Source organism: Setaria italica, chromosome IV (genome assembly GCF_000263155.2).
Source record: "Setaria italica strain Yugu1 chromosome IV, Setaria_italica_v2.0, whole genome shotgun sequence".
In the NCBI taxonomy this organism is placed as follows: Eukaryota; Viridiplantae; Streptophyta; class Magnoliopsida; order Poales; family Poaceae; genus Setaria; species Setaria italica.
This window is the reverse complement of record NC_028453.1, coordinates 9,887,762-9,896,271: the sequence shown is the minus strand read 5'-3', so window position 1 is coordinate 9,896,271 and position 8,510 is coordinate 9,887,762. Positions and strand designations below refer to the sequence as shown.

At 45.6% G+C, this 8,510-nt stretch overlaps 1 long non-coding RNA gene across 1 annotated transcript; it reads right to left on the bottom strand.

The window, feature by feature from the left end:
• Positions 1 to 260: 260 nt before the first annotated feature.
• On the bottom strand, positions 261 to 4,847 carry LOC111256990. The gene is made up of 2 exons (XR_002677341.1): positions 751 to 4,847; positions 261 to 680 (listed from the first exon to the last, which is right to left on the bottom strand). It is a non-coding gene; the product is annotated as an uncharacterized LOC111256990 (long non-coding RNA).
• Positions 4,848 to 8,510: the final 3,663 nt, after the last annotated feature.

Below are 8,510 nucleotides of genomic sequence, written 5' to 3'. Positions count from 1 at the left end.
AAACTCTAATTATACTAGTTACATTGAAAAAAACTGGTGTTTGGCTCGGGCGTACATATGCGGAAAATGTTGGAAGGAGAACAGACCCTCAAGAAAATTAATGTATCGATCCATTAGATGGACTATTGGTTCTCACGCGCACATGCCTTTTTATAATCATTTTATTGACAGTTCCATTCATATTCATATGTTTTTTACTTTTTTTTGGCCAAGGGGACATGTATATTAATCAGAGGACAGTACAGTACATCCCTGTATTCTTACAAGAAACATCCTGGAACGAATAGAAATTATTGAAACATAACTCTAGTTTCGGTTACATTTATCTCCACCGTGAACAACACCGATCAGTGAAATGATGCAATGAAGTAGGGAGCATTTATAGCTGTATATCTGAAGGACTGAGTATGTGACCAGAGGAGGTGGGAACGAGAGTCGATCAAAATTCTCTTTTTGAATGAAGGAATTCAGCCTATGTCCCAAAAATCATGCTATACAGATCTCTTCTAGAATTTCCATATCCACCTACCAAAGCTTCTTTTTGTCGCTACGCTCCTTCCGAAAGCGTTTCTGCCAGCCTTGAGCCACTGCTTCCCCATTACTTATCCTTTATAAGATACGTGCAGCTTCTTTAAGCGTCTTCTCCATTAAATCACCTCCTGCACATATTCTTACATATTCTGCAGAGCGAGGGGTTAGTAAAATAAAATGAATGTAACATCGTATCACCGAAAATTCCTTGGTTAGGACCTTGTTCGAGTAGTCCATTAAACCAATTCCAAGCTTCGTCACTCCCTTCATCGTCTTCTCCTTGGTTAAAACAAATCACTAACTTCCTTAACTCTTGAAACCTTCCTCATGGGAAAATATAGCAGAATTTCATCATGAGCTCATCCCAATTTCCCTTCACTTCAACAGAAACAAGTGTGTACCATCTTCGCGCTTCACCTACAAGAGAAAATGGAAACAGATTCCACTTGAACCAAGCGGTCATAACTTCTTCTTTTTGCACCGTGTTGCATATCATCGTGAAGTGCTGAAGATGTCTATATGGGTTGTCGTCCTCCAATCTTCTAAAGGGGTTTGTTGCGACCAACTTAATGATTCCATGCTTCATTGTAGTGGGTCGTAGCAAGAGCCAAATCTGATTTTTGCATCTCAAAGTCCCCTGATGATGGCATTGCTAGTTCCCATAGAGACATTTCTTCGTTATCCATTTGTGGGACAAATAGAACCATCTAGGCACTAAAAAGAAAAATAAAAACAAAAAAAATCTACACAAGAGTTAAGTATTAGTGGGTTAGCAAAATTAATACCAATATCAAACACAGCAAACTGACTTGTTCCCCAGCAACAGCGCATGAAAACTTGTTAGCGATGGTTAGCGCGCCAAATCAAGAACCGCAAGCGCACGGATCAGTTGTAGCTTTTCCTTTAGAGTATTTCCTCAAGGTTCATCAGTATGCGGAACAAGTGGAATGCATGCTTTCACTTTATACTAATCTTCCTAACAAAACCGAGCTTACAAATATGTGTAGACATAGACTAATCTAAACATCAGAGATTGATACAGGATAGCAACAAAAATAGATTAGCGTTCCCTCCTTAGGATCTAGATTCACAAGAATATGCATCTACTACACAAAGTGGTGCTGCCTTGTGGGGGCCTTATTCTAAAGGTCTCGTTGATTACCTGCATGAGGTCCTGGATCAGTAGCTAATCCGGTTCTCATCATAGATTAGTATCACAAACAATAAAGGACGTATAAAAATAATGGAAAACAAATTTCACCTATGTGTAGCAGAGAGCGGAGCTGGCGCCCATTCCACTGGCAAAATGAGCTATAGCACCGGGAACCTTAGATTTGTATAAATGAAAGTAAGGCTGAGTACACTTATGGTTGGTACTCAGCAAATCCTAACGTTGAAATTATATTAAATGCAGGATTGATCAAGGGAAGGGAATGAGGTGTGATTTTTCAATAAACCTATTTTATGCAAGGTGAGGGGAGTTCTGAAAAAGGAGGAGAAAGAAAGCATATTTATTATGTTGTTGGCCTTGGAGGGGAATGTTACCTTCCCTACTAATTCCCAAATTTTAAGGAGCTCAGGGACCATTAGGTCCCCCTGAGCCACCATACGCCTCATTCTCAACTACTCTTTTACGAACTCAGCCCTAACTCACCACATTCAAGTTATGATTGCTAATCGATGGGAACTTTAACTATGTGGGCTTGTGACCGTGAGCCTCAGCTATCCAGATAGATTTATGACTCTGCAGAGTTTGTACACTTTACCCATACGTCCAGTCAGCCCATACCTTTCGGTAGGCGGTATTGACCTACGAGATCCATACCCGCCCGTGCCTATTTCTAGGCGCATTCCCTAGGTCCATCCACGGACATATTGGGGTCTAAATAGGGGTGACTATCACCCGCTACGCGGATATCAACTTAGGAAAATGTGCACAAAATAAACAGGGCCTCTGCCCATAGGGTCTCCGACCCTCTCAATCAACCCGTGCCGACCAGACCTGTGACTATGTGAAGGTCCTGCTCCAGTATATCTGTTGCGCACCGTGGCCCCTTGGGATGGATTTCTAGGTTCAGCTAGCGGGGTGTGAACCAAGATCTCACATAAGCAGGCACTCCCAAAGGTTGTACCTTTTTGGCACGTATGGTTGCACGTTTCACTAGAAAGACTTTCATGTGAGCTAGTCCTTATACGACTGAAGTAAGCTTTTGGGACAAGATGCTTTGGCGAGGCTACCCCCTTACTTTCTTATCCTGTCATTAGGGGTTTCTAACTCTTTAGTTAGTTCATTTTATTAAACTCACATTTTTTGGGTTTTTTCAAAAGAAAACATTGTATATGATCTTTTCTAAGAAATTTCTACTAAAATGATGCTCGATCATCGATGAAGTTGTGTTCGGGGTCATTTATGGAATTTTTGGTTAGAAACGGCTTCAAGTCAAGGTGGAAGGGGAAATAGAGATGGGTTGCCCTTAGGTTCCTATAGAAATGTGATGAGTCTAAATTATTATCTTAGTAAATTTTATTATCTATGAAACAAAATAGGGCAAAAGTATGATCAAGGGGTGGATGCTAGATCTTGCCTTCATTAAAAATCCTTAGTGCCTTTTCCTAGGTTGACCAGGGCCCTGGCTTCTCGTTGGAGTCGTTGGAGCTTCTATTGAAACTTCTGGAGTCCAGATCTTCTCGACGGAGTTGGAGCCTAGCCAGGCCTAACATATCTACGCATTTTCTAGACGGCCGGAACTTTGGCTTCATATCTTCTGAATCCTTGGCTTCTGATCGGTGTATCCTCGGCTCAAACAAGCATGAAAACAAGCAAACAATACTAGAATCAATATCTAGCAATCAATATATGACAAAAGAAAATGGAAAAGGATGGTTGATGGTGGTTTTAGGAATTATCGGATTTCTAAAGGATAATCTCCGGATAAAAGATGAATGGTTTATTAATTATTTAGAAATGAGTTTCTAAATAATTAATGGATGGAATTGTTGAATTTCTTAAAGAATTAAGAATGGATTTTTTTAGGGTTCTGGATGGGTGGCATGATGGCTAGGTTTTACTACTATCTTGGGTTTTGGTTGGGCGGCATATCAGCTACATTGGGTTGATATGTGTGGTTTGTATTGGGCATCACAATAGCTAGGTTTTGGAATAATTTGAGATTTTGGATGGGTAGCACTACGACTAGAAGGGGCTAAGGATTAGGGTTTTAGTTGGGCAGCATCCCGACTGGGTTTTGGAGTAGGCTTTGGGTAAGATTAGATATTTGGTGGTGGGAGTGGATTTTAGGAAACTTGTACGACAAGCTCGGCTTCGACCCTACGGTGGGTGGAGCTGGACAAGTTTCCTTATCTAGGGGTGGAACTTGTGAGCTTGTGTGATAGTTGGTTTGTCCTAATACTAGGGGATAGTACACAAGGCAATAGACGTTGTCGAGCAAGATCAAGTGGAAGCCAGAGAGTTTGCACGACGAACTCACTTTGACCGCAAGGGTGGAGCTCGGGCAAGATAAGGCGCATGGAGAATCGAGGCCAAAACTTACTCGACAGACTCACTTCGGCCACTGAGGCGGAGCCCGGGCAAAGTGACCATGGAAATAAGAGTAGGTGGCACTAAGATATTTTTAGGAATTTTCCTAGGGCTTTTGGAATTGAAATGGGCAAGATGCGAATTTCTAGGTGCGTTTAAAGGGGTTTTCTATTTATGTGGGAGGAGACTTTATGTAGAAAGGGCTTGTATGAGGTGAAAAATGGGAAATGAATACATGGATAGGTTTATAAATATTTTCTAGTATTTTTGGTGGGTTTTTGGGGAAGTTTTGGAAAGGTAGAAGGGCTAAATAGATTTGGTGTGTACACTTACCGGGTGGCTGTAGCATTTTTGTAGCTGTTGGCGCAAGGGTGAAGGGCGTGGCTCGTACTGTGCCGTGCGCTGGCTCCCTGGGCCGGTGGACTGAGTGGCCTGCTGGGCCACCGGTTCAGGTGGACCGCGCCCAGGGAACCGGGAGGCGGGGTGGCGCCGGTGGAGGTGACGCCGTCACCCCTCGGGTGGTGCCCGCCTGGCGGTTATGAGAGGAGGGGCGGAACGTGCCGGGGCAAACGGTGCCCCGGTCGTCTCCTACCTCGCGCCCAGGCCGCCATGGAAGAAGGGGAAGACGGCACTGGAGCTCGGGGAGGGGATGCTCCGGCCCTCTAGGAGCTAAACCGAGGGCACCAGAACAGCGAGGAGGAATGGGGCGACTCATTCCGTGGGTTGGGAAAAGTGGAGGGAGAGGGGTTGAGGCGCGGCACCTGGGGGTCATGGTACAGCCCGCCGGAGTTCGTGGGGAGCTCGGAGGAGGAGCGGAGGGGCGCTATTTATAGGCTAGGGCGGGGCGCGAGAGGCAGCCACGTTGCCCGGGGCGGATGAGGGCGGCCGGCACGCTTAGCTGCGAAGGAAGGAGGGGCGGCCGGCATTATTAGTGGTGGCGGCATTATTGGCGGCCGGAGGAGGTCGGGTTGACCGGCGGCGGCATGGGGTGCAGGTGGCGCGGTGAGGTGGCCCTGTGGCGCGCACGTGCTTCTGTCGGGAGGGGAGAGGAGGGGGTGGGGGGGTTTGAACCCAGGAGCGGCGGTGCGGTAAACCGGCGCGGCGGCGCGGTTAAGCCGGCGAGCGGCCGGCGTTGGGGGAGAGGGCGCCGTAGCGGTGGCGCGCTGGACGACGCGCACGGGCGAGCGGGGTAGGCCGGCCTGGGCCGCGCGCGGTGAGGAAGTTGGGCCGCGTGGGCTGCCGGGCTGGCTGGGCCGTGCTGTGTGCTGGGCCGGAAAGGAGCGAATCAAGCCGGGCCAAAAGAGGAAGCGAGCCGAATGGGAGATTGCAACCTATCTAATGTTTTAAAGGGTTTTCATTTGTTTAAATGTGAGTTTGAATCCAAACTTGATATAGATTTCAAATTTGAAATGAGATTGGGGATTGGGTTTGCGTAGGGCCTAAATGGGGAATATTTTAAGGTTTGACTAGGATTGAAGAGTGATTTTATTGGGATTTAATTTGGAGTTAATAATTTGACTATTAGAATAGAAGTATCATTCCTCGTCATTGAGGGTTTGATAGATTTCTAGAGCAACCAAATGCAACACACGTGCTAGCATTTTATGCAAAGTTTATTTGTAAAGAGTTTGAATACTTAAGGAAATAAGAATATGTTTAATTTAGAGAAATTTTTTAAAAAGTCTATGTAAATAAAGCATTGTAATGACACACCTATATCAAAGAATCCGCAGAGTTAAGCTAATCACCACGATTACCACAAACTCTACTAAGGATCTATGAAGCGCTCACATATGTAAATAAAGTATTGCAATGACATAGACCATGGAGCATCGTTAGGCATAATGTACATATAGTAGTTACATAGGAAGGATCCATTTAACCCTAGGATGAACAGAGACTTCACCCCATCATCTTATAGAGATGCACAAAGGGGTCATGCATACTCTGAAGAATGTCGTCACTAAAGATGGTGACGAGAGGGTGCAGGAACACCCTAGGCTGATCAACCTAAGGCTCCTCAGGCCGATCGGCCTGAGGTCTTCTTTGAGCATCTTAGCCTCCGCCGGCATTCACCATCACGGTGATTTGATCTAATCTCTGTTCCTCATCTTGTGGCTGCGGTGGCTAGGTCAACATGGGATCCAACTCACTAGGGTGTTTATCTGTTGAATGTCCTAGGTATTTGTAGTTGTCGACATCGGTTGGGGTGCCTTCTAATTTAAGTATCTGGACAAAAACCCTAGGATCATCGAGGGCCTCCTCCTATTGAAAAGAGGTGTCAATTGGGGCTGAAAATGGGCCAGGCCGATCGGCCTGGACCGCCTTGGGCCGATTGGCCTGCCCTCTGCAGGCCTCGAATGTCCGAGCACTCCATATGAAAAAAGTTGTAGATCTTTTAGAGCCATGCATTTTTATCACCAAATTCGACCCAATCGGAGTTCAGATGAAGGTTCCTTCTAGATCTGCGATCAGGTCATTGGGATTTCTGGTCTTTACGACCCCGTCATCCACATATGCCTCTATGTTGCGGTTTAACTGTTTCTTGAAGCAATCCTGGATGGCTTGTTGGTATGGGCGCCTGTGTTCTTCAACCCGAACGACATCATCGTGTAGTAGAAAGCTCCGTATGGGGTGATGAACGCGGTCTTGATTTGATCTTCTTCGTTGAGAGCTATTGTTGATGACAGCTAGCATGCATATCCGTGACCGCAAGCGCACGGATCAGTTGTAGCATTTCCCTTAGAGTATTCCCCCAAGGTTATCAATCTGTGGAACAAGTGGGATGCTGGCTCTCACTTTATACTAATCTTACTAACAGAATCAGGTAATATGAGTTGTGTAGAGAGGCAAACTAATCTACTAACAAAGAGAAAAGGGTGATACAAGATAAAAAACAAAGATAGATATGCGTTCCTTCCCTAGGATCTAGGTTCACATGAATATGCATCTACTACACAAAAGGGGTGTTGCCTTCACTAGTTCACAACGGTTATGTGCTCGCTCCACTTTTTCCTTCTTGCATACCGTCACTACGCAGGGGTACTCAACAAACTCGCTCACACATCTATATCAAAGCATTCACAGAGTTAAGATAATCACCACGATTACCACAAACTCTACTGAGAATATGGGCTGATTGGAACACATATGAATGAAGCATTGCAATGACATAGACCATGAAGAATTGATAGGCATAAAGTACATGTAGCAGTTACATATCAAGGATCCAAACAATCCTAGGGATGAACAAAGGCTTTACCCCATCATCTTATAGAGATTGATGCAAAAAGGGGTGAAAGAGACTCTGGAGAACGTCATCACCGAAGATGGCGGCGAGGGAGGGGGGGTGCAGGAACACCCTAGGCCGATCGGCCTAGGGCTCCTCAGGCTAATCGGCCTGAGGGCTTCCTTGCGCCTCCTGACTCCCGCCGGTGTTGGTCATCGCGATGAACTGATCTAATCCCTATTTATCATCTTGTGGTGGCGGTGGCTAGGTCTAAACTCGTGGGAATTGTTCTCCTTGTTGTATGTCTTGGGTATTTATAGTTTGCGGCATCGGTTGGGTGCCTTCGAGGCCAAGTATCTAGAAAATAACCTTAGGGACGTCGCAGGCTTCCTCCTAGTGAAAGGGGGCGATGAACGGAGCCGAAAACAGCCCAGGCCGATCAGCTTGGACCCTCATGGGCTGATCGTCCTGCTCTATTTTGGCTTTCAATGCCTGAGCGCTTCATACAAAAGTTGTAGATCTCGTCAAGCTATGCAATTTTCTTTATAAATTCACCCAATCGGAGTTCAAATGAGGAAGATATGGCCCATGCAAGTTTCAGCTCCTCCTGCGGGCCTGCAGTTCAATGTTCGTGTTTAGGCCTTCCAATATCCAAAGTCCGAACCCAAATCCAACTTGTAGAAAAATCATTCATTTATGTCGTATTTCTTGTGATTTTGCAATATGGTCCAAAATACAACACATATGCAATAATGGGGTTATTTCAAGTGCCAAGTGGCGGGTTAGTATAAGAATATGCATGAAAAGACTATTTGAATTGCACTAAAAGTGTGTCAATAATGAGCGTCAATAGCTATCTGGTGATACCCTGAGTAGCAATCAAGGAAGCAGAGTAGGGCGCATCCGGATGTAGAGTCGATCACTTGATCAATCATCGAGAGCTTGAAGGGGTCCTTTGGACAATGCTTGTTGAGGTCTGTGTAGTCGACGCACATCCTCCATTCATTGTTATTTTTCTTTCGCATTAGGTCGAGATTGGCGAGCCACTCTAGATGGAAGACTTCTTTTATGAAGGCCGCCGCGAGTAGTTTGGCCAGCTCTGCTTTGATGGCTTCCCTTCTGTTTTGAGTGAATCGGCATAGGCATTATCTCTTTGGTGTAGCTTTTGGATTCACGTTTAGTGAGTGCTCGATCAACTCCCTCTGGGCACCC